Source organism: Staurois parvus, unplaced genomic scaffold, assembly GCF_062004578.1.
Source record: "Staurois parvus isolate SC_StPar_1 unplaced genomic scaffold, SC_StPar_1.0 ptg000829l, whole genome shotgun sequence".
NCBI classification, from domain to species: Eukaryota; Metazoa; Chordata; class Amphibia; order Anura; family Ranidae; genus Staurois; species Staurois parvus.
Window position 1 is genome coordinate 124,285 of NW_028318625.1, and position 27,256 is coordinate 151,540.

At 41.2% G+C, this 27,256-nt stretch overlaps 1 protein-coding gene across 4 annotated transcripts in view; it reads left to right on the top strand.

The window, feature by feature from the left end:
* CTNND2 (catenin delta 2) overlaps positions 1–27,256 on the top strand; it is a 529,941-nt gene that overhangs the window by 21,121 nt on the left and 481,564 nt on the right. For all 4 annotated transcript variants that reach the window (XM_089655247.1, XM_089655250.1, XM_089655248.1 and 1 more), the window contains exon 2: positions 24,268–24,324. The gene's annotated coding sequence lies outside the window, so the exon portion shown is untranslated. The remainder of the gene's footprint in view (positions 1–24,267; positions 24,325–27,256) is intronic.

The window sequence follows — 27,256 nt, forward strand, 5'->3', positions numbered from 1 at the left end:
ATATCATGCAAAAGTTCATTTATTTCAGTAACGCAACTTAAAAGGTGAAACTAATATATGAGATAGACTCATTACATGCAAAGCAAGATAGCTCAAGCCGTGATTTGTCATAATTATGATGATTATGGCTTACAGCTCATAAAAACCCCAAATCCACAATCTCAGAAAATGAGAATATTGTGAAAAGGTGCAATATTCTAGGCTCAAAGTGTCCCACTCTGATCAGCTAATTAAGCCATAACACCTGCAAAGGGTTCCTGAGCCTTTAACCATTAGCCGCCCGGCCAATAGCCGTTTGGCGGCTTGAAAAGCGCTGCAGCTTTCCGGGTCCACGCCATTTGGCGTGCTCCCGCACATGCGCCGTTTGCGCTATTGCAGAGCGGCGCAGCAGCGGGATCTGTCACCGCCCGTGCACCTCGGACACGGCCGATGACAGATCCGAGTACCGGCTCCCGTTGCCGGTACCATGTGACCTGCCGCGACCAATCACAGCAGGTCACATGACAGTTGTATACAATGGATGGCTTCATTCATGATGCCATCCATTGTATACTAGTGCCTAGCTGTGAATGGTCACAGCTAATCACATGCACATGTCATGTGATTAGCTGTGACCAAATCACAGCTAAGCACAAAAAAAAAAAAAAAAAAAAAAAGCTGAATGAATCGATTTCATTCAGCTAAATGCTTGCTTATAGCAAAGTAATTCTTTGCTATAAGCAAATTGTGTAAAAAAAAAAAAAAAAAAAAAATACTGATCACTTCCCCAAAGTAGTACAATGTTACTATGGTAACATTGTACTATTTTGGTCATAGTAAAATATGAAAAAAAATCTTAAAAAAAATAAAAAAAAAATGTAATAAAAAATTAAATATAATAAAAAAATAAAAAAAAATTAAAAAAAAATATAATTTTTTTTTTTTTTCATACTGTCACCAGTCAGTGTCCCTGTTCACCGCCATGCCAGTTATATGATGACGCTGTACTGCACTGGTGCTAGTATGTAAAAAAAAAAATAGTGAAAATAATATTTTTCATTTTTTCATTTTCGGAAAAATTATGACAAAAAAATACAACTTCAAAAAACTCGCCATGCCTCTTATGAAGTACGTCCGACTGTCTACTCAGCAAAAAGGGGTCATTTGGGGATATCTGTACTATTCTGACATTCTTGGACCTCAAGAAATTAGATTGGCTGTCAGTACTTCAGGATTGATCAATATTCAGATCTATACCATAGTTTGTGAACTCTATAACTTTCCTACAAACTAAATAATACATCCTAATTTGGGTTATTTTCACCAAAGACATGTAGCAGAATACATCTCGGCCTAAATTTATGAAGAACAATTATTTATTTGTAAACTTTTATAACAGAAACAAAGAAAAATGTGTTTTTTTTTCAAAATTTTTGGTCTTTTTTTGTTAATTTAGCAAAAAATAAAAACCCCAGCGGTGATTAAATACCACCAAAAGAAAGCTCTAGTTGTGTGAAGAAAATGATAAAATTTTAGTTTGGGTACAATGTTGTATGACTGCGCAATTGTCATTCAAAGTGTGAGAGCGCTGAAACCTGGAAAATGGCCTGGGCAGGAAGGTGTAAAATTGCACGGTATTGAAACGGTTAAATGGTCTCTCAGTCTGGTTCAGTAGGAATCATAATCATGGGAAAGACTGCTGATCTGACAGTTGTGCAGAAAACCATCATTGGCACCCTCCATAAGGAGGGAAAGCCTCAAAAGGTAATTGCAAAAGAAGTTGGATGTTTCCAAAGTGCTGTATCAAAGCACATTAATTGAAAGTTATATGGAAGGGAAAAGTGTGGAAGAAAAAGGTGCACAAGCAGCAGGGAAGACCGCAGCCTGGAGAGGATTGTCAGGAAAAGGCCATTCAAAAGTGTTGGGGACTTTCACAAGAAGTGGACTGAGGCTGGAGTCAGTGCATCAAGAGCCACCATACACAGACGGATCCTGGACATGGGCTTCAAATGTCGTATTCCTCTTGTCAAGCCGCTCCTGAACAACAAACGTCAGAAGCGTCTTACCTGGGCTAAAGAAAAACAGACCTGGTCTGCTGCTCAGTGATCCAAAGTCCTCTTTTCTGATGAGAGCAACTTTTGCATCTCATTTGGAAACCAAGGACCCCGAGTATGGAGGAAGAATGGAGAGGCACACACTGCAAGATGCTTGAAGTCCAGTGTGAAGTTTCCACAGTCTGTATTGATTTGGGGAGCCATGTCATCTGCTGATGTTGGTCCACTGTGCTTCATTAAGTCCAGGGTCAACGCAGCCGTCTACCAGGGGATTTTGGAGCACTTCACGCTTCCTTCCGCAGACGAGCTTTATGGGGATGCTGACTTCATTTTCCAGCAGGACTTGGCACCTGCCCACACTGCCAAAAGCACCAAAACCTATTTCAATGACCGTGGGATTACTGTGCTTGATTGACCAGCAAACTCGCCTGACCTGAACCCCATAGAGAATCTATGGGGCATTGCCAAGAGAAAGATGAGAGACATGAGACTGAACAATGCAGAAGAGCTGAAGGCCGCTATTGAAGCATCCTGGTCTTCCATAACACCTCAGCAGTGCCACAGGCTGATAGCTTCCATGCCACGACGCACAGTAATTGCTGCAAAAGGGGCCCAAACCAAGTACTGAGTACATATGCATGCTTATACTTTTCAGAGGTCCAATATTGTTCTATGTACAATCCTTGTTTTATTGATTGCATGTAATATTCTAATTTTCTGAGATTGTGGATTTGGGGTTTTCATGAGCTGTAAGCCATAATCATCACAATTATGACAAATCACGGCTTGAACTATCTTGCTTTGCATGTAATGAGTCTATCTCATATATTAGTTTACCTTTTAAGTTGCGTTACTGAAATAAATGAACTTTTGCACGATATTCAAATTTTTTGAGTTTCACCTGTAAGTAAAGCATACATTGGAAGTGCTCTGCCAGCATGGGGTGAAGCTACAATCAGTATAAACTGAAATAATCATGTTCTTTTTCTGCATAACCACAGCTCAGATCAAAATGAGACTACTACGTTCATGTTCAGGTGTACTTTTTGGCAGAAGAGACCTTGGGGGACTTTAATCAAACAATTTAGTGGCACAGTTAGATGCAAATCAATCTGCATCTCTTTTAACTAAGTCTGTGTGGCAGTTTTCCTGTATTTGCAGCCCCTGTGCCTGTAATCCTGGTCAGCCAACTGCAACAGATTTATAGTAAAAAATAGGAATATGGTATTTATAGTAATAAATATGGTACAGATTTTCACTTCAAACAGACACATAATTAAAAAGAGGTCAGGTCAGGTTTCATTCTGTTGTGGTGCAACATTATAGCAGCTGACGGAGGAATGTATGAATCAAGCTGTAGCCTTTTGGTAAATCTGTTGTACATTCTGGCTCAATGCTTCTGTTTAACATTGCCTTGCTGTGCAACAGAATCAGTAAATGTCCCTCTCTGTATGTCTCTTATACCAGGAAAACCCTTTCCTTTTCTGCTTATTTATTTTTTATTGTACACTGACTGCCATGCATGTGCAGTACAGTCTAGAAGGGGGTGTAAGGATGATGTCATTCACATGCGTATACATAGAAGCTACATCTTCAGCAGCTGTTGGTTGAAGAAAGAACTCAGAAGAACAGGAATAGATCGCATTGCTGTAGGAGGCATACTCGGAAGTAAATCTGTCATGATATGCAAGTTTGATATGGCAACTGCTTTAAGGACACCATGCAGATTCAGTTCAGCTTGAAAAAAAGAAGTGATTCTCCTACAGTATGGAGAGGTCCCTCTAGGACATTTACCTTTAGTCTTACAAGATGTATTATGCAATAACAGGTATTATACGTATAGGTGATGGCTGATCACTGGTTCCTGTATTTACTTGGTGCACTTTCATCCTATTGGAAATATGACTGTCGCTTGCCAGACAAATTCCTTTGCTTGACAATTATGGAATAGCAGTGCCAGGACAAGGTCATCTAGCTCCCGGGGCGAAGATGCCAAACTGCGCCCCACCACCCCAAGATGTACAGTATGAGAATCACGTGTCAGCAAAAATTCCCTCCCCCCCAAAAAAAATTAAAGCACTAATTAGCATCCCCCCCCCAAAAAAAAAATAGAGTCCTAATTGGCATGCTTAGCCCTAAGCATAAATTCCCTTTGCAAGCTAGCATTCTCCAGTCTTTCCCAACCATCCCCCCTCCCAGTTAAAGTCCTCTCTCTTGCCAAATCTCCCATGCTAGCACCCCCCCCAATACAAATCATCCCTCTCTTCAAATCCCACCTCCCAGCACAAATCTCTCCCCCAAATTTTCCTTACTAGCACAAATCCCCCCACCGATCTTCCTTCTTAACAAAAATCCCCCCCCCCCAAAAAAAAAAAAATAGACAAATACCTTTCCTTTCTAGCACAAATCTTCCCCTTCCAAATCACTCCTTCTAGCACAACAATGCAAGGTTATGCACTTGGGGGCTAAGAATATGCATGCATCATACATACTGGGGGAGTACAACTGGGGGAATCAATGGAGGAGAAGGATCTGGGAATTCTGGTAGATGACAAGCTTAACCAATTCAATACCGGGCAATTTTACACCTTCCTGTCCAGGCCATTTTTCAGGTTTCAGCGCTCACACTTTGAATGACAATTGCGCGGTCATACAACATTGTACCCAAACTAAAATTTGATCATTTTCTTCACACAACTAGAGCTTTCTTTTGGTGGTATTTAATCACTGCTGGGGTTTTTATTTTTTGCTAAATTAACAAAAAAAGACCAAAAATTTTGAAAAAAAAACACGTTTTTCTTTGTTTCTGTTATAAAAGTTTACAAATAAATAATTGTTCTTCATAAATTTAGGCCGAGATGTATTCTGCTACATGTCTTTGGTGAAAATAACCCAAATTAGGATGTATTATTTAGTTTGTAGGAAAGTTATAGAGTTCACAAACTATGGTATAGATCTGAATATTGATCAATCCTGAAGTACTGACAGCCAGTCTAATTTCTTGAGGTCCAATAATGTCAGAACAGTACAGATATCCCCCAAATGACCCCTTTTTGCAGAGTAGACAGTCCGACGTACTTCATAAGAGGCATGGCGAGTTTTTTGAAGTTGTATTTTGTTTGTCAATTTTTCGGAAAATGAAAAAATTAAAAAAATTATTTTCATTATTTTTTTTTTTACATACTGTCACCAGTGCAGTACAGCATCATCATATAACTGGCATGGCGGTGAACAGGGACACTGACTGGTGACAGTATGAAAAATATATATATATATATATATATATATATATATATTTTTTTTTTTACTACTTTTTTTTTTTTTTTTTTTTAAGATTTTTTTTTCATATTTTCCTATGACCAAAGTAGTGCAATGTTACCATAGTAACATTGTACTACTTTGGGGAAGTGATCAGTATTTTTTTTTTTTTTTTTTTACACAATGCTTATAGCAAAGAATTACTTTGCTATAAGCAAGCATTTACCTGAATGACATCGATTCATTCAGGTTTTTTTTTTTTTGTGCTTAGCTGTGATTTGGCCACAGCTAATCACATGACATGTGCATGTGACCTGCTGTGACCATTCACAGCTAGACACTAGTATACAATGGATGGCATGAATGAAGCCATCCATTGTATACAACTGTCATGTGACCTGCTGTGATTGGTCACAGCAGGTCACATGGTACTGGCAACAGGGGTCGGTACTCAGATCTGTCATCGGCCGTGTCCGAGGTACACGGCCGGTGACAGATCGTGCCGCTGCGCGGCTCTGCAACCGCACGAACTGCGCATGTGCGGGAGGACACCAAATGGCGTACACCCCGGAAAGGTAATGCATTTTTGCGGCTGCCAAACGGCTATAGGTGGGGCGGCAAATGGTTAATAATGGTATGCAATGCCAAGCTGCGGTTTCTAAAGCGAGCAAAATCCTCTCTTGTATTAACCACTTCCAGACCGGACACTTTTACCCCCTTCCTGACCAGGGCAATTTTCAGCTTTTAGCGCTATCACACTTTGAATGACAATTGCGCGGTCATGCAACACTGTACCCAAATTAATTTTTTACCATTTTTTTGAGATAGATAAAGCTTTATTTTGGTGGTATTTATTCACCACTGGGATTTGTATTTTTTTTGCTATGTAAATGAAATGTCCAAAAATTTTGAAAAAAAGTTTTTTTTTTATAAAATTTTGCAAATCAATAATATTTCATCATAAATCTTAGCCAAAATTTATTCCGTTATCTTTTTAGTAAAAAAAAAAAAATCCAAATTAGTTTATAAGCAAAAATTATAATTTTTAAACATTTTTTTTTACATTTTTATTTTATTTTTTTATATTATTATTTTTTATTTTTATTTTTATTTTTTACATACTGTCACCCTAGCAGTACAGTGTCACCATGGTGACACTGTACTACTTGTGAGGGGTGATGAAGATTTATTTTTTTTTTTTTACACTGATTGCTTTTACACCCATATAGGATGTAAAAGCAATCATTTCTCTTTCTCTCTGTGTGCATTCATGCACTCATTGAGAAGAACTGAGTGAGCTGTGATTGGTCACATCCTGTCACATGGTACAAGGCTTTTGTGAATAGCCTTGTACCATGTGACCTCTGTGATCATTCACAGATTTCACACGTAGTAAGCAATGATGTCACAAGTGACATCTTGCTTACTACTTTGCATGTGATCACTGATTGGCCAATCAGTGATCACATGATCGGGACCTCGTACAGAGGTCCCGTCCGACGATCGGTGTTTCACTGTGTCCGGAGGACACGGCGGGCACCGGATCGCGGTGCTGCGCGCTCCCAGGGAGCGCGCACAAGCAGGGTGCGGGGAGGCCGTTTATTGACGGCCACCCGACCCTGCAGTGCCACCGTCCGGCCGTTTATATACAACGGCCGGTCGGGAAGTGGTTAAAAGAAGTATAGACTCCAGAGAGAGAGATATCATATTACCCCGGTACAAATCATTAGTAATACCTCATCTGGAATATGCAGTTCAATTTTGGGCACCAATTCACAAAAAGAATATTGGGGAACTGGAGAAAGTACAGAGAAGGCCACATGAAGTTTGGAGGTCTTTAGCTATTGACTCTGCAGACAGTTAACGACTTCTGCGCACTGTGCGCTTCAGCATGTGCTGACTCCTCTCTGTCATTTTACGTGGCCTACCACTTCGTGGCTGAGTTGCTGTTGTTCCCAGTTACTTCTATAATACCACTAACAGTTGACCGTGGAATATTCAGTAGCAAGGAAATTTCATGGATGGACTTATTGAACAGATGGCAACCTATCACAGTACCACGCTTGAATTCCCTGAGCTCCTGAGAGCGACCCATTCTTTCACAAGTGTTTGTAGAAGCAGTCTGCATGCCTAGATGCTTGATTTTATACACCTGTGGCCATGTAGGTGATTGGAACACCTGAATCCAATGATTTGGAGGGGTGTCCCAATATTTTTAGCAATATCATGTATGTCAAGTTGGGAATAGTGGCTGTGTCCATGCAGCCGCTGTTTCCCAATTGACGTGAATAGGACTGCCTGCACAGGAGTGCACTGAACACCTGTGCACTCCTCTGCAGCAGCTGTGTCCCAATTGACATTGATGGGACTTTCTGCATGGGGATGCACAGAACACTTGTGCATCACGGTGCAGCTAAACACAGCCTTGTTGTAGTATGTCCCACATGAATGAGGCTCTAGGACAGTGGTTCTCAAGTTTCCTAATGCCGTGACCCTTTAATACAGTTCCTCATGTTGTGGTGACCCCCAACCATAACATTATTTACCCAGTAATTATAATTCATGAAGTGTCGTTTTACCTCCAGTACTGCTGCTTTCAACACAGTAGCTGCTTTTAACAGAGTAGCTGCTTTCAACATAGCAGCTGCTCTTTACACAGTAGCTGCTCTTTACACATCAGAAATATGTGTTTTCCGATGGTCATAGGCGACCCCTGTGAAAGGGTCATTCGACCCCCAAAGGGGTTGCGACCCACAGGTTGAGAACCACTGCTCTAGGACTTGTTTAGGCTTGCGCTTGGGGGCAGCAGAAATGTGCTGTTGAGCTGCGTTTCTGCCACCTGCCAACCGCACCACCCCCTTTAAGGTGCAATAGGCAGCAGACAGGGGTGTTTACATGCTGAAGCTGTAATGCGTCCCTTTGAGCTCATGGCAAAGTTGCTTTGCTTTGCACCCACCAAACACTGCACATTCAAGTCAATGGGCAAGTGCTGCGAATGCCCTGCAACTGCGTGCAGTACATGTGATTGTGGCGCATTTGTCAGCATAAATGTGGTTAAAATGCATTGCTTCCTCACTGCCTGTGAGTAGCCGCTGAAGTGTGAACTTAATGCGAATCGGGCTATTCTCACCAGCTGGATCACTAGTGTAACAGGTCAGCAGCTCTAAGCAGCAAAGTACACATGTATACAGTGCCACCTTCAAAATGAGATTGGTGTTATCCCTCCACATCACTATTCCAATTGGGAAGAAGTGCAGGCTGCTGAAGGAGAAAGTTAGACTTGTATGTGCTGAAATTTGAAAGGTTATTGGTACATTTTACGGATAGATTCCCAGAGATATGACCTGAGTTTTATAATGTTAATGTACACTTCTTGTAAATACACATTTCATTATTGTAAGTTCTATAACCTTGAATATTGCCTAATATTCTGCCAAGCTATTATTAGGAGAGATATCTTCTTGGAAGCTAGTTTCAATAAAGTATTTTGTCTATATCTCTTAAGATCTTTACATTAGTTGTACAGAATAAGAGAAATTCAATTAAGTGTTGCCAGTAGATGGGCCTCAATTGCCAGTTAAAGTATCAAGTCTATTATTTTATTATTATTATTATACAGTATTTATATAGCGCCAAAGGGTATGCTCAGCGCTGTACAGTAGCAAGGGGGACAGAACATGAGACAAGACAGTAACAATACACTACACGAGGGGTTCGAGGGCCCTGCTCTTTCGAGCTTACAATCTAGGAGGGAGGGGAAGGTGGTACAGGAGGAGATGGCTGTGGGGGATGGAGTGGTGGGTGGAGTGGAGGAGGTTAGTTGTTAGGTGAGGTCGGGTGTTAGGTGAGGTTGGGGTAGGCTTCCCTGAAGAGGAGGGTTTTCAGGGTGCGCCTGAAGGTGAGGAGGGTAGGTGACAGTCTGATGGATTGGGGTAGGGAGTTCCAGAGGATGGGGGAAGTCCTGGAGAAGTCCTGCAATCGGGCGTGGGACGAGGAGACCAGGGAGCTAGAGAGCAGGAGGTCCTGTGAGGAGCGGAGGGCACAGGTAGGGTAGTATCTGGGTATCCGGTCAGCTATGTAGTTCGGGGTGGCATTGTGAATGGCCTTGTAGGTCAGGGTTAGCAGCTTAAACTTGATGCGTTGGGCAATCGGGAGCCAATGAAGGGATTGGCAGAGGTGGGAGGCAGATGTGGAGCGCTTGGTGAGGTGGATGAGTCTAGCCGCTGAGTTTAGGATCGACTGGAGTGGGGATAGCATTTGTTTGGGTAGGCCAGTGAGAAGGGAGTTGCAATAGTCCAGGCGTGAGATGATGAGGGAGTGTACGAAGCGTAAGTTTGATTTTGAAGAATAGTCAGATCACCTGCTGGAGGATGTGTTTAAAAAATTAAATATTTAAATGCACATTGCCCAGGCTATGGACATTAAAGTATTTACATGTTCTTACAATACGTACAAGCTTTAAAACAAGTTGTCAGGGTGGGTGATCATCCTCAAAGATCACAACACAGACAGAAGTCAGCTTATAGCACCTGATGTTTGTTTACTGGCAGGCTGCTGTTAGCAGAATAGCAAGTCCTTGATGCCAGGGGAAGCCTTGGGAGATGAGCTGCAATATCATTCCCTCGGTAATGTGATAATAAACCCTATTTTAAGCTTTATTAGCTGCTGATTTAATCAGATACTGAATATGCAGCTTCTTTATCTTCTAATACTTGCCTATGTTCCAATCTAAGCTGGTGCCCTGATTGCTGCCTCAGATTTCCTGTTGCATGGTAGCTTATTTCCCTTGTGACATTCTATGCAGCCATCCTTGTAAGCAGAGACCAGAGTTATCTCTCCCTACACTGTGTGCGACAGTAGAAACACAGTCCCATAGATTAGGATGGCAAGGCACTTCCCTGCTGCTCCCTTCTTCTCCCTTTATGTGTCAAAATAAAAAAAAAATTACTAATGGTTTAATTCTACTACTATAAGCATTTGTAAAAACCTAGATATCCATAGTTTGGGTACAGATGCATATTAAGGCTTCATTCACATAAGTGCAAGGGCATATACCTCTGCGCAGAGGATTGTGTTTATGCACCCAGGGAATGACAGATGTTCCATGCAGCCAGCCTGTCAAAATCAATGACAGCTGGAGTAACTCAGGAGCTGTATGGATCTTCCTGCACATAATAATGTTTATACCAATGTAGGATAGATGCGCAGCTCTATGCGTAGCTTTTTTGGATGCAGATTAATACAGCCACTTCTTCCCCCTAGTCTATCATTGATTTTGACAGGCTGGTTGCATGGCGCTGTATGGAACACCTGTTATTCCCTGAGTGCATAAACACGACCTCCTGAAAGGAGGTATGGGTCTATGTGCCTGTTTAAATGAAGCCTTAGAATGAAGCTGAAACAGCATTAAAAATGTACAGTCTTTTGTTTTTAATGCTTCAACATTTTCCCATTTTCAGTAACTCAGTTATTCACCTCTTTGCAAGTGCATACCATTTTAAGCCTAGATACATTTCACACATATTACCTCAATTGTTTATGTTTATTTAAAAATTCAGAGACCTTAATGTGTTTATGGCAAAAAGTTAGTGTATTTTTTTTCCTTTTTATTGAAAATGAAGATTTCATAAACATTTGCATTAGGTTCTGATCTCTCTGTGATTTTACCCTTTTTTGGGCTACAATTTCAATTCTTCTGGCTGAAAAAACTTCAGGAAACTCACAGTGTAGCATTTATTAGTAGCAACTATTGACAGTGACAATGGTGATTATTCATTTCAGGTACATATATACAGTCAGGTCCATAAATATTGGGACATCGACACAATTCTAACATTTTTGTCTCTATACACCGCCACAATGGATTTGAAATTAAACGAACAAGATGTGCTTTAACTGCAGACTGTCAGCTTTAATTTGAGGGTATTTACATCCAAATCAGGAGAACGGTGTGGGAATTACAACAGTTTGCATATGTGCCCCCCCACTTGTTAAGGAACCAAAAGTAATGGGACAATTGGCTTCTCAGCTGTTCCATGGCCAGGTGTGTGTTATTCCCTCATTATCCCAATTACAATGAGCAGATAAAAGGTCCAGAGTTCATTTCAAGTGTGCTATTTGCATTTGGAATCTGTTGCTGTCAACTCTCAAGATGAGATCCAAAGAGCTGTCACTATTAGTGAAGCAAGCCATCATTAGGCTGAAAAACAAAACAAACCCATCAGAGAGATAGCAAAAACATTAGGCGTGGCCAAAACAACTGTTTGGAACATTCTTAAAAAGAAGGAACACACCGGTGAGCTCAGCAACACCAAATGACCCGGAAGACCATGGAAAACAACTGTGGTGGATGACCGAAGAATTCTTACCCTGGTGAAGAAAACACCCTTCACAACAGTTGGCCAGATCAAGAACACTCTCCAGGAGGTAGGTGTATGTGTGTCAAAGTCAACAATCAAGAGAAGACTTCACCAGAGTGAATACAGAGGGTTCACCACAAGATATAAAGCATTGGTGAGCCTCAAAAACAGGAAGGCCAGATTAGAGTTTGCCAAATGACATGTAAAAAAGCCTTCACAGTTCTGGAACAACATCCTATGGACAGATGAGACCAAGATCAACTTGTACCAGAGTGATGGGAAGAGAAGAGTATGGAGAAGGAAAGGAACTGCTCATGATCCTAAGCATACCACCTCATCAGTGAAGCATGGTGGTGGTAGTGTCATGGCGTGGGCATGTATGGCTGCCAATGGAACTGATTCTCTTGTATTTATTGATGATGTGACTGCTGACAAAAGCAGCAGGATGAATTGTGAAGTGTTTCGGGCAATATTATCTGCTCACATTCAGCCAAATGCTTCACAACTCATTGGACGCCGCTTCATAGTGCAGATGGACAATGACCCAAAGCATACTGCAAAAGCAACCAAAGAGTTTTTTAGGGAAAGAAGTAGAATGTTATGCAATGGCCAAGTCAATCACCTGACCTGAATCTGATTGAGCATGCATTTCACTTGCTGAAGGCAAAACTGAAGGGAAAATGCCCCAAGAACAAGCAGGAACTGAAGACCGTTGCAGTAGAGGCCTGGCAGAGCATCACCAGGGATGAAACCCAGCGTCTGGTGATGTCTATGCAATCCAGACTTCAGGCTGTAATTGATTGCAAAGGATTTGCAACCAAGTATTAAGAAGTGAAAGATTGATTTATGATTATAATTCTGTCATATTACTTTTGGTCCCTTAACAAATGGGAGGCACATATGCAAACTGTTGTAATTCCTACACCGTTCACCTGATTTGGATGTAAATGCCCTCAAATTAAAGCTGACAGTCTGCAGTTAAAGCACATCTTGCTTGTTTCATTTCAAATCCATTGTGGTAGTGTATAGAGCCAAAAATTTTAGAATTGTGTCCATGTCCCAATATTTATGGACCTGACTGTAGCACCGTCAATTTACACAGCGCTTTGCATATATATATTGTACATTCACATCAGTCCCTAACCCTCAAGGGGTGTACAATCTAAGGTCCTTAATTCACATTCATGCATACACATACTATGGACAATTTATACCAGATCCAATTAACCTACCTGCATGTCTTTGAAGGGTGGGAGGAAACTGGAGTACCCAGAGGAAACCCACACAGGGAGAACATTTCCTAGGGACTCCATTGAGCGCAGGAGGATTATATATTTATAGTATTACATTTACAGGGAGAACATGCAAACTCCATGCAGGTGGTGCCGTGGTTGGGATTCGAACCAACAACCCTAGTACTGCCAGGTGGAAGTGCTAACCACTAAGCCACTGTGCCACTGTATATCTCTTTTGTGGCTTTAGGCACAGCCATGAGAAAGTATAAACTTTTGTAGGCCTTGTTCATTTTGATGGCTGTCAACCCCTCCACGCTTGTAGGTTATTGAATAGTATACTGCTTTAAATACATTGCTGCATGTCATGCCAAATAATTTCTACTCAATTTAAATAATAATTGAGATGTAGTTTGCGCTGATTTACAGTACCATGGAGTTGTAAAGCATATCTAACAGTGCAGTCTCTACATTCAGTGCCAATAAGTTTGTTTGCTTTTTCGGAACACATGCTTTGCGTTTTGATAGAATGTGAACTTATAAAACCACAAATGGTAGTTATAACATAAGTATATAATAAGCACCGCAGTAACAGTAAGTATTGTTTTTACACAGAAATGCACATATGTGATTTATTTGTTTGGTTCGTTTATTAAGGTAGAGATAGTAGTAGTCACTGGTGATGTTATTGGCAACAAGCCTTACAGTGACATAGTGGAGTATCAAGTGGCCTGAAGAAGGTAAAAGAGTTATGAAAAACACCATCATTCAGTGGATCAAAGAAGAAAAGCAGTGCGTTTGTAAACTCTTTACCCACCTCCCCTGCTTTGCTGTCTTCTTCTCTGCCCCCCCCCTATTTTTCCTTCTGAAGCACTAAGAGGCTGCCTTCTGGAGCACTGAGAGTCCTGAGGCCCTGATCTCACTGATTTCTAAACCAATAATGATTTTACTGTGGTAAAGGGAGAAAGGAATGCAGTGTCAGTTCCATTTATTATAATGGCTAGGAGGGACATGGTTAAGGTAAGCACTGTTATGTTAACTGAAATTATATCCTCACTGAAAGTACACTGAAAGTATAAGGTAGAGCTTTAGAACACCAAATCCAAATTAAACTGTGGCATTATTTTGGTCGCTCTTTTATTGGTGGTACCTATTACAGGCATATGTGTGAGGTGGTATCAAAACGTTTTGAGGCTAGTTTTGTAACACACCAACAGAAGGCAGCACAAGGCTGTACACACGGTCACAGGGAGCACTGATCTTCATGAGTCCGTGTGCCAAAAGACATTATCCTGTGTACTTTGGGAGCTGTGCAACTGGCGCTATTCTGACCACATGCGCTGCCACGTCTGCTATTTCATCATGGGCAGCAAGTTATAACAAAGAGCAAACGTAAAATGAAACTGGGCAAATAGCTTGATCTCCAAAATGTTGTCAAAAACGGCGACCTTTGAGCTGTATCTGCATCTTTGAGAAGAGGGCATTTTCGTGGGTTGAGTTCGTTGAAGATCTTCCTGATATCTCGTCGTCTTCCAGTGATGTTCCACTCTTGAAGCACACATGGCACTCAAAACACCTCAAATGACTCGAGGTGCAGCATCACCGTAAACTTGCCAAATCATGTCAAACGTCTCTGTGGAAGATTTGCCCAGTTTCATGCAGAATTTCACGTTTGCTCTTTGTTCTATCTTGCTGTGCATGACAAAAAAGCAGATGTGGTAACACACGTGGTCAGAATAGCACTAGTTGCACAGCTCCAGGACGATGTCTTTTGACACACTGACTTATGAAATTCGGTGCTCCCTGTGCCTGTGCGTGCAGCCTTGTACTGCCATCTGTTGGCGTGTTACAAAACTAGTCTCGAAATTATACATCTGCAAACAATGTGATATATAGAAGTATCAGAAAGAAAACCAACAATAACCATTCATAGGCAAATAGTACCTTCTACATCAGAAGACAGGCCAGGAATAAAACCAAGAGAAAAAGGAGAAGACACAGCCTGTTGGGTGGCTAGACATTTGATAGTCTTAAGGCTACTTTCACATTGAGGAGTTTTTGAAGCGCTTTTGCATTAAAAAAAAGCGCCTGAAAAGCTCAAGTAAAATGCTTCCCTATGTATGTTGTGGGAACTCGCTTCAAATGGTAGAGTTTTTGTAATGTACACAGCAACTCGCTTGCTTTTTTTTTTAAGGGCTGTTTCAGCCCACTTTTATTTTAAATGAGAGTTCCATAACACAAGAGGTTTCCCACGCAGGGGTATCTATCATCAATATAAATTAAAAAATTCAGCCTCCTGGCTCTCTCAGATATAACCAATCTTCCTCTGGTCTTTCTCCTCAGGCTTACGTCTGTCTCCTGCAGACTCCTTCACAAATGGCTCTCGCACACAGCTAGCCACTAGCACACAGATACTCCTGAACTGCCCCTTGCTGCTTTTGGCTTCCACCTCTCCTAGGTGAAGCCCACCTGACTTCAAGGCAGTGACCTCCTGCCTGCCGGGGTGGAGCCCTCCTGACTCCTGTCTACTGAGGTGGAGCCCTCCTGACTCCTGTCTGCTGAGGTGGAGCCCTCCTGACTCCTGTCTGCTGAGGTGGAGCCCTCCTGACTCCTGTCTGCTGAGGTGGAGCCCAGAACCATGGGTTAGGCCTCTACAAAAAGCCCTGCACCCACCTGTACAATCAGTGTCCTGGCCATTACCAAAACCTGGTCCCAGGATTGGAGATTTCATCCCTCCCAGATCTCTTCGAAATCTCCAGGCTTCAGATCCCAAAACAGACTTAATGAATAAATGAGGAAACTGAAAAGCCAGTGTCCTCTGCAATACATCAACCCTCTGGAGCCCCTCAACCTGCCTGGTTGAGAATCCAGGGTTATCATCTTGATTTTGACCGTGGCAGGACACCGCACCGCCACAATGTCTATGTATGTATTCACACTGGGGCATTGCGCTTCTGTTGCGGTGTAAAAACTCCTGCTTGCAGCATCTCCGAAGCATGTTTGTTCAGTAAAAAAAAAACACCCCCAAAATGCCTGTTCCAATTGAAACCAATGGAAAACGCCTGAAAAACGTATTAAGAACGCCTAAAAAGCACCTCACAAATGCCTCTGAGAAGCGTTTTTGGTGCAGTCTTTAAATCACTTTTAACAAACACTCAGAAAGCATGGTAAAAGCATGGTAAAAATGCATTTGCATTTTTATTGTGTTTTTGCAGTGGATCAGTGTGAAAGTAGCCTTAGTGTTCTTTGCTGGGTACTAGAAGTAAAAGGAGAGCTTAGCTGGGGATAAGGTAGAGTAAAGCTGGGGTAAGAGAAGAGAAAGAGAGAGAACAAAAATAGGAAGGGGGGAGGAATTGGGGGGCTGTTATATAGACCAGTATCAGAAAACATCAACTTGCCAAAATTGTTGATTACCACAACAATAAACCATCTGAAAGGTATATGAACTAATTACAACTGAAGACGAAGCATTTAAAATATACAGGCACCTTGCCTCCATTAAGGGAGCATAAGGTCATTGACCTGGATTCTCAGGATTCTCACAGTATATACTTAATGCAATCAAAACCGTTACATACAGCAGCTAAACCTGGTCTAATCAAATGGAAAAAATATCTAGAAAAGAGTGTATGGGAAAGCGCTTCTAGGAGTAACCATGTCAAGATGAAGAAATTGCATGATTTAAGTATGATTATCCTTACCTTGGAAGGTGTCTGTTTCGCACGTACTGTATATGTATAACTGCTAATATGCTTCTAAAATGGATCTGAAGGTCACTTCTGCCCTGGTTTCACGTGTGTTGCTTGTTGAATCAGATGCTAACATTCCTGAATATAACTTCCATAAAGCAAACATAAAACTAGCAGAATATGTAACTAGACTTTATTTCAATGGACAAAGAAAAGGTAAACCAGTAATACTAGCCTTCTTTTTTTTTTTTTTTTAATTCAACCTGGTACATTTTAGATGGGTATCTTCAAAAGTCTAAATTCTCTTTTCTTTTGAAACCACAGCTGAATAACTGGAACCAGTGATTGATTCCATAGCAGATAAATGCTAGAGCGAGTATCATTTATTAGAGTAATCAGTATGGACTGTTTGTAAACTTTGTGAGGGACTGAGTTGATGCAGTGAGAAAAGATGGGCGTCAAAGGGACATGGTGGTCCATGAAATTGGGGGAGTTGTATTTTGTGGCATGACAGGCTATCTCCTTGGATGGTGTTGAATCCTCAGCACTTACTGTATCTGTGAAAGATGAGTTCATAATGTGGAGTGAGTTAGGGGTCCTATATTATATATAGGCTTCTTATAACTCACTTCCTGATAATTGTAAAGAATAGATGATTTAAAAGAAAATGTTAAAATCCTATCTATATGTTCTGAAGTGCACTGGTTGTTCAGGTTGTTTCTTTTTATCTTTTTACATAATAACGTGGGGATTGTGATTACCCCTGCTTCAGTAACGCGTAACGCGTAAGCAAATGAGAGGGTGTATGTTGCTTGTTCCTTGAATGCTCACTCTGTTTGAATTGCGGTAAGGTTACAAGTAAGTTGTGCCAGTGACAACAATTTAAAAAAAAGAATGGTGATTTGCATAGCTCGTCATCTGTTTAATGAGGCGTCTCTCAAGACACTTAAAGCTTACCCTAGGCTACTATATTTACTTTCTCAAAGAGTTCCTTTCCCAAATACCAAACAAAGGAGCATACTTTTTTCTAAGGCTTTCTTACTTATGTGGAAACTTACTTACTTAGGCTGTTATCACTTCTTTATATTTCAATCTTTTTATTGAAAAGATCAAATGTACAGGCCAACAATACCAACAAATGAGAGTTATTGAACTTCTAGGACAATATTCATGTTTGAAGATAGGTGACATTGACATTGTATAGAGAGCTGTTATCACTTCTTTAAAATGACATGACATCAACGTGACATCGCCAAAAAAGACGGTGCCCACTAATCACCATAGGTGATGCTTTAAAAGCCTTTACAGCTTATCAGTTTAAAGTTAACTAGGACCTCTTGTGCTAGAATTATTATTGTTCTCACTCTGATGTTCATGGGGATATGTCGCATGTGTGGTGCAAGTGCGGTTTACATATACGTACACACCCTGGGCTTGCGTTTGCGCAGGTGTGCGGGGCATCGGGGTTACGGCAATTGTTTTAAAAAAATTAATTTATTTTATTATAATTTTAATTTAATGGGTTTTTTACATTTATTTTTACTTGATTGCTATCACAAGTGGTTAATAAATGGTCTAATAGACCTCAGGGTCTCCCCTGCTCCTGTAATTGGCTGTACTACAATTATATTACATCACTTCCGGTTTCACTGTTTGCATGTGAGATCGAGGCCTTGGTCTCTCAGCGCTCTCCCTCCCCTAGCTGGCGGATGTGTTCCCAGGCTCCAGTAAAGGCTGGAGATCTCAAGAACCATGGGAGGAGGGGGGGCACCGGCAGAAGGGGGGGAGGCACCGTGCTGCTGGCTCTGTGAAAGTGATCGGCCACCTGTGGTGGAAGGAAAGAAAATGCATAATCTATGTGCTGCCTAATCCCTCACAAATGGTGGAGCATGTGGACAAAAGTAGAGTGCTGGTCGTCACTGAAATGTGAGTCAGAAACCATCAGCACAGCGCATTGTGTGTTGACAGTGTTATATACCTGCAATGTGAGAGAATCCCGTAAAATCACAGTGCTCTATTTTGCTGGATCTGTGTATGTGGACTTTGAAAGCAGCATGTCTGCAGTATGGGGCTGTCAGAAAAGGATATTGATGCAATCAGAGAGAGAATTCAATGACTGGAGGGAAGTTTGCAGCGTGGACAAGCTCCACATGTACCTAGACAGAATCCACCAATTTGGGAGCCTGTCACAAGTTAGCCTGCAGTTTCTTGTTTGTGTTCTTATCTCCTTGCTGCAGTGCTGTTCCTGATCCCTTTCACATGTGTGTTTTGTCTGTGCTCACCTATGGGCGTTGTCTGCTGTTCTCTGGGTTTTATATCCTTCCCTTCCATCACTTCCTGGCCCGCCTCCTTGTTTGCCTGCCTATATAAGACATGCTCAGTCTAAGCCACTTTGCCTGAGCAACTTCCTAGTTGTCGGAGCTCCTGTGTGTTGCTATTGCCTGTATCCTGTATTGACTACTTTTGTACCGACCCCGGCTTCATTCTCTGACTAAGCTGTGTTTTGTCCTGACCTCGGCTAGTCTATCGGATTTCCATTTGTCTCCTCCCATTGTACTCTGCTCCCGTGAGCGGTCTTCTCATCCTCAGCTGGGTGTACCTGGGGGCCGCGACCTGGTCCCAGCTTACTGCAAGTTCATCCCCACCATCATGGCCTTTGGTGAATAAGCAGGCTGGGGCTTAGACTCCACCCCCTGGGGATCCCCAAGTTCATTATCTACAACGGCTCACTACCACAGGTGCTGACAGATCCTGCAGTGGACTAAAGTATACATCATTCAGCAGCAGTGAAACCAGCTAGAGAGAAAACTAGGGCAACTCTAGCTGGGAAGGAGACAGTGGCTGTTCCAAAGCATGAAATGAGTGCTGTTGCCAATAACAGTGATAAATTGACTTTTTGCAAAAGATGTTGCCTTCCCACACTGTTACAAAACTTTCTAACTGCCTTTAATAAGGTTTCTGTACAGGAAGAATGGCCCACCAAACATTGGCCTGAATTAATACAACCACCACTGATGGTAAAGCATAAGGCAGCTTACTGGGTGATGGGCCATTGTTGCAACAACTACTACAAGTTTAAAAGTGAAATCCTGATAATGCAGAAGTTCCTCTGTGACCCTATCCCCAATACAGTGCGCAATAACCTGGGCAGCCAAAGCTTTGTGTGCATGCCTGCAGAGGGTAACAAAGTGCATGTGACCCCTGCTGCCAAATCTTCCCATGACCACATGGAAGAGTCTATCCATTCATCACAATCCTAGCACTCTCAAATGAAGAGGGTGAGACCTACCGCAGAGGATGGTAAGACTTTCCTCAAGGAGAAAAATGCTAGGACTGATAAGTCAACCATTAGAGTGACTAGAAGTCAAACTGTTTACTTTGAAATGTGAGTAACCCAATTTGGACCAAGGAATTTTAAAGTGAACCTGAAAATCTTATTTTTAATGATGAAAAGATCTCATTTAGGCAAAGTGCTGATCTAAATTTTGTAGGAGTACCCAACACAGAAAGCATGGTTTCCCCTAGCAAAAGTGTCAGGAGGTGTCTTTAGAAACCCCGAGGGGCCCAGAGTGTTGGAGATAGAAGTTTTTCAGGTCAACTGCAGTACCATCCCCTCAAAGTTCGGAGTGTAAATGTATGGGGTAAATAAAGAATCACAGGCTCATAATTAAAAAAAAAAAAAACAATCTACCCTCAGTTAGGAACATATTACATTGCAAAGATCTTTACTGCACAGTTCTACTAGCTGCTACAAGAATGGCTATGTAGAAAATTCAACAGCTCAGCAGTGTAGCAAGCCGCCGGTCAGTTCCGATAAGCTGATGGTAGATTACCTCGTGCTGCACTGCTTCTCCGTTTAACTCATTTTAAATCTTGGAAACTGACATTTTCAAATATGTATAATACTTTTTGTCAGTATGTCCAGATCCATTATGCTTCAATTCAGCAAAATATCCTGTGTGTTATTTAGCTTTACCTACTTTTCCTAAGCTTGATACTTCAGTTCAGTATCAGTGGTTATAGTTCTCTTGACAAATAATGCCCTTTCACAAGACTGACTTTACAAAATAACTCCCACACTTCATAGATTTAAGCACAGGGTTCTGATATTTGACATTGGAATTGCAGTTGCTTATACTGCCTACCTAGACATGTTTACTCAATGGTAAATTTGTTTTCAAGCTTAAATGCGCATTGCTTCTTTCCAAGCCTGTTTTCATACATATACCTATGGTAACATCAGCATGTAACAGCAATACATCTTCATTGTACAGTACAGGACACATGATTAATATTCATAGATCCAGGGTTATAGGCTCGTACCTTCAGCTGATTGGACACTGGAAAGGCTTTCAAGGACACGCTCTCTGGGTGTCTCCCCTATAGTCCTACCCCATTCTGTAATTTTTTTCCTAGTGTTCTAAGATGATGGACCTCTTTTGTCCTTATGGAGAAATCACTTTTAGCCTAAAAAGTATCTAAACCCAAAACCAGTAATATAATATATTGTAGCTTACTAGTCCTTAGTGTCATGGCTGCATTTATCTTTTTCATGTTTCTTTCACTTTATTTGCAAATAACACGCTACCTGTCCCTGGGAGGGAGCCATGGTTGTGGTTGCTCTCATGATATGGACTACAAACATGCCTTTATCTCCATCATAATCACATGGGAAATTGGTAGCTTAGAGAATATAGCTAGGAAGGGAGATATTATTCTGTGCAGCTCACAGGAAGGGACAGGGGAACTGCAGTTCCGGCAAGATTAACACCTCGGTCAGATTGGGTGCGACTTGGCATGAGATTTGCATGCCATGCGACTTGCAAATTGTATGCCAAGTTGCACCCTATTGTCCGCTATTAGAACGGTCATAGCGGTGCGGTCCCGACTTGGTCAGAGCCACACCGATTTCTAAAGTAGTGCATGCACTACTTTTGTTGCGATTTGTATAGACATCTGTGTCAGATGTCTTGCAAATCGCACCTCACATCGGCAAGTCACCCGACTTTGAAATCGTGCGACTTCACTGTAAGTCACACAATTTCAAAATTGGCTTTGATGTGACCGGGGGGGTAACTGGTATTTTCTGTACTTGCTAGAAAATGTCACTAGACTGAAAAGAAAAACAAAAGTAAGACAGCCAGCAAATCTAAGAACCGTAAGCTGCAATGTTATCCTTTAGTTTTTTTCTTTTCTAAATTTCATATTGTGAGTTTTGCCTGACTGCTGGCAATCTCCTTACACAACTTTCTGGATTCCCTGCATACTTTGCAGTGTCTCTTCTGCTGCTGCTGCTTTCCATTTCTAAGGACTACGTGTCCCTTGGTACCTTGCTGCCTGCAAGCTTTGTCTCCTGTACTGACTCTGCCTACTGAAATTCCTCCTCAGGCTCAGTAAATATGTGTCCCAGATTTCAAGAAAGTAAATGTGTGGAAATCTTCACAAACTAAGTTTACCAAACTTCACAGCTATGCAGATTAATAGGGGTAGGCTAGAAATAATGCAAATTCACCAAGGAAATAAATAGAATTTTACATTATGGCCATATATATTTTTTAAATTAAAATTAAAGACAATAGAGTAAAGGAGGGTTATAACCCATTTTAGTTTTCTATTACCATCTGTGTTCTGTTGGGGAGATTTCTCTTCATATCCTGTCCCATAGTCAAAACAGGAAGTGGGTGGAAATCCATCCAAAATGAGAGAATCCTTAGGTTTCACCAGAACTAGTGTCCCCATTGGAATATTTCCCCTCTATTCCTGTTCTAGTGACAATCCAAAATGTGGGATTTTCTTTCACTTTCGGTGATAATAGTAAAAAGGACACATAGAGAAGTTGAATCTCTATAACAGGCCCAGACAGCAATAGAAACCTGATGGTTTCTAATCTCTCTCCACTCTGTCCAAAACTTAAAAAAAAAAGGTTTTACCTTTAGTTACACTTTAATTCTCAGTGTCACAGAGAGAGAGCAAAGGTTGTAAATAAATATATGGTGCCGCGCCCTCTGTAGGACCAAGTGTCTAAATTATAATAGCAGTATAAATCAGACAATTAGTAACATATGTGAAATTGCAATAGATATGGAATACACAGATAAAACAGCGGTTATTCAGCTATTAGAGATAAGTCCAACCAGGTTTGAATGTCTTTTCAGAAAATTGCCATACTTGAAATAAAAGTACTCACACTTTTAGAATTAACCTGTGAATGCCAATGTTAATTGCAGGAGTAAAGGTATACCCTGATGTACCGCTCTGTGAGGAGCTGAGTGGGTTAATTGCCTCTTCACTCTTAGATGTATCACTTATGAGTGAATCTGAATTATGGATTCTTCCTTCTTTTGGGCTTTCCTTTCCTGGATGTATTGCTGTGAACGAGCTTGGGGCATGGATCCACACCTCCCTATGCCTTACACTTCATCTCCGCATACATGCCATTCAAACACATCTCAAATGGTTTGCAGAGGTCATCTTCAAACAAGCAACCTCCTTGCTGCAGAGCTGTTCCTGATCCCTTTCACATGTGTGTTTGTCTGTGCTCACCTATGAGCAAAGGTTGTGATTGAAAAAAAATGTCATACTTACCTGCTCTATGCCATGGTTTTGCACAGAGCAGCCCCGATCCTCTTCTTTTTGGGTCCTCCGCCAATGGTCCTGGCTCCTTTCCCTGCCAAGTGCCCCCAATAGCAAGCCTCTTGCTATGGGGGCACTCGAGCAGGCTCATTCCCGAGCCTTGCTCATGTGAACGGACATTGTCATTCACACACAGAGCATGGCTTGGCCCTGTACTGCCCCCCACTCTCTCAGGACAGGCCAGGACAGAATGATCTTTTCTGCACATCTTGTAGGAAATCAACTGCATTTGGTGCACATATCTCTACAAGCGTTGGACAGATCAGCTCACTGCTTTTTAGAGGTTCCCAAACTCAACGCCGGTAGTAAAATGATGAAATATGAAAAAAGAAAGCATATTTGTGTGCAATAGATCCTGTTTGTTGCTGCAATCATTCCTAGAGAGTGCTCTTCTGACCTGTACAACATTGAATACAAATTGTCTTTATTCCCTGAAAAATATGTAATGAAAAAAAATCTGTGTACGAGTTCCTTTGTGCCATTACAGCTCCTGGCAGTTCAGGACACATTCACACATATGACAGAGTTCCTCTTGATTCTACCTACAGTTTGGTCACCTCCCATGCTAGAGAAGGGCAATTGCAGGTCTGTTGTGTCCTAACATGTCATTTCACTTCCTGTTTTTCATGGTTACAGGAAGTATTCTTGTGTATAAGGCGATTTTTATTAGTTTTCATTGCTGGGATTTAGCAGTAATAGTGAACGAATGCAAATAATGTTTTACTTTTTTCTTTTCTTTTTTATGACATATTAAATGTAATAGTCTTACAGAGATTGTACCAGCTTCTACCAGGAGTTATGTTAAACCATCGTCTTACCCTGTTCTGTCCCTGTTTTTGCCCTGGTTATTTACAGAGGGTAAATATGATGTAAAGGGTTTCATCTTTTAAGAAATAGTTTTTCTAATTTGTTAAGCTGGCATTCCTTAATAGCTTTAATCACTACTCCTAACCACTGCATTCAGTACATTATTTTGTATGTAAAATAATATTTGTGACTAATGTACTTAAATTGTACTGTGCATTACATACGTGTTAATTATGTGTGTTCATTGTCTCAACAGTTGTTGGTTGCAAATTGTCTCCAGACCCCAACTATTTTAATGAAGTTCCCCTTTAAGGTAGGCTCATTCAAAGTATTAGCTCTGTATACTGTGTATTCTGTGTGCAAAAACATATATAAAGTGGAAATTTGCCTTGAGGGTTATGTGTATCTGTGAGACTCTTGCCACTGGCACGGTAATTAAAGCATATAATATGGGTAGAAGGATGGTTTCAAATTTGTGCAGAGTATATCATGAATAGTCTCAGGTTCGATTCAACCCTGGCTTTGTGGGCTATGGCCACTGATACAACACAATGTGGACATGCACAACATTCCCTGAGCTGCAGCTTTTCTCTGTCCGATGCTTGTTTACTATATAACTATATAATTTTCTGAAAAAAATGTATCTTTATCCTACAATACAGAACACAGGAGTTAATATATAGACCATGGATCATAGATTATATGCTGCTACCTTCAGTTGATTGGACACCAGCAAAAGCATTTGCTGGGTTGCCCTCTACTAAACCAGCCCACTCCACTTGGCTTCATATTTTGCTAGTGTCCTTAGGTGATGGAAACTTTCTCCTCTTGTAGAAGAATTTAATTTTACTGTTTTTGCAAAAAAAAGTAAAAAATCTTACTTCTTGCATCCGACACTTCAGTCAAGGTTAGACCGTTTATGACCTTCGTGGCCTCATGCAAAGTATTAACTCTGTATACTGTGTATTCGTGTGCAAAAACTTATATAAAGTGGAAATTTGCCTTGAGGTTTATGTGTATATGTGAGACTCTTGCCACTGGCACAATAATTAAAGCACATATTATGGGTAGAAGGATGGTTTCAAATTTGTGCAGAGTATATCATGAATAGTCTCAGGTTCGATTTAACCCTGCTTGTGTGGGCCATGTTCACACAACACAATGTGGACACGCACAACATTCCCTGAGGTGCAGCTTTTCTCTGTCCAATGTTTGTTTACTATATAACATATTTTTCATTTTCTGAATAAAAAATTTATCTTACAATACAGGACACAGGAGTCGATATATAAACCATGAACCATAGATTATATGCTGCTACCTTCAGGTGATTGGACACCAACAAAAGTCTTTGCTGGGTTGCCCTCTAGTACACCCATGTAACCCTGCCCACTCCATGATGCTCCATTTTTTGCAAGTGTCCTTTGGTGATGGAAACTTTCTCTTTTGGAAAAAATTTAATTTCATTGTTTTTGCAAAAAAAATCTTACTTTTTGCATCTGACACTTCAGTCAAAGTTAGACTGCTTTTGGCCGTCGTGGCTTACTAGCATTTTCCGGATCAGTAACGCTCGTGTACAGCTTGGGAACTGTACCCAGACTCTTTAGCAACAGAGCCAGCTTGCAATGTTTGCTTTTGTTACTGGATCCTGCATTTGGCTCTCACCTTGGTACATGGTGCAATGAGTGAGTTGGTTGCAGGGTGCTGTATAGGTCCACCTAAGCAGGTGAAGCTTGGACCCCTAACAAGCCCAGCATTGTGGATATAGTAAGACAGGGTTTCCCTGTATTTTGTTCCTGGCTATTATTAGACCCTCCGCATCAGTTAGCAGAAAGTGCAAACACATAGGCAGAGGAATGGGAGTTATTAATTTTATTACTTCCTGTTATACTTTTCATTGCCATAAGTAATGTTAAATCTATTTTTTTCCATCATTAAATGATACGTTCACCTTTTATTTTATTATTAAAAAAACCAAGGCGCCAAATCACTGTATCCAATTAAACCCAAATTAGTCCCAACTGTCCTGTTGCTGTGAGATCCTACTATGCACACAATATCTTAGTGCAAAGACATGAATGGTGCCCATGGTTTATGAAGCCATTAGATTGCTGTTGTAATATGTAATGTTCATACTTGTGGGTACAAATTGTCCAATATCACTGACAAGGAATACTTTATTATGAATCAATGAAGGGTTAAAATCAATTCACACTGTGCAATTATGATTGTAGACCGCTTACTGTAGCATCTGTGGTGTACATTGTGCATAAATTCAGACCACAGGGGGAATATATGGCAGTAGAGCACTGGTCCTGAATACCCCACCCTCATGTGTATGGTAATCCGCAATCCAAATGGAAAGTGGAAGCAGCAGGGAATCTGGCCGGCTGAAATACCAAAACTGTCATGCTGGAGCGAGCAGACCAAACACGTGTCACTGTGAAACTGGAAGTTATGTAGCAGACAATAATCCAGAGTCCCCAGCAGCCAGAAGCGACTCTGGTCTCCAAGATTACATGTTTTGAGGCACAGCCTCTTTGTCAAATTTGTTCTATCATGGACCCAAAGTCCCTAAACAAGTACCTTCAAGTTCCAAAGTTTTGTATGGAATCCACAAGGTAAGTTGTCACCTCTCTGAGACAAGGGGAACATGTACCATCCTTAAAGTGTTTCTAAAGACAGAAGACTTTTTACCTTAATGCATTCTAATAATTAAGGTAAAATACCTTCTGGATGCAGCCTCCCCTCAACCCCCCCTTATACATACTTGATAGCCATCTGAATTCAGCAATGTGCATGAGGGCCACGGCTCTCTTGGGTCTCTCTGTCCTCATTGGCTCCCACAGTAGCGGGAGCCATTGGCTCCTGCTGCTGTCAATCACAGCCACTGAGCCAATGAGGAGGGAGTGGGAGCGGGGCAAATTTTACAATCGCATTAAGCTGGCTGAAAAAATTGGCCTGATTCCTCCATCCACTCCTTCAAGGTGATAGAGGAATAATTCCTGCCGAGCTATTGTTTTCTGAGAGTATTGATAATTCCTTACCATCAGAATACAATGATCAGCTCTAGTCATAGCTGACAGGCTGGTTGTAAACAAAAGTTGACTTCTGTACAATCAAGGTGCTCATACAAGGATCAAAATTCAGCTGGTTCAGCAGGGATGGCTGGCTTTAGACATCCAAGATGCTTATCTGCATTTTTCAATTTACCCACCTCATAAACATTTTATGTGCTTCACAGT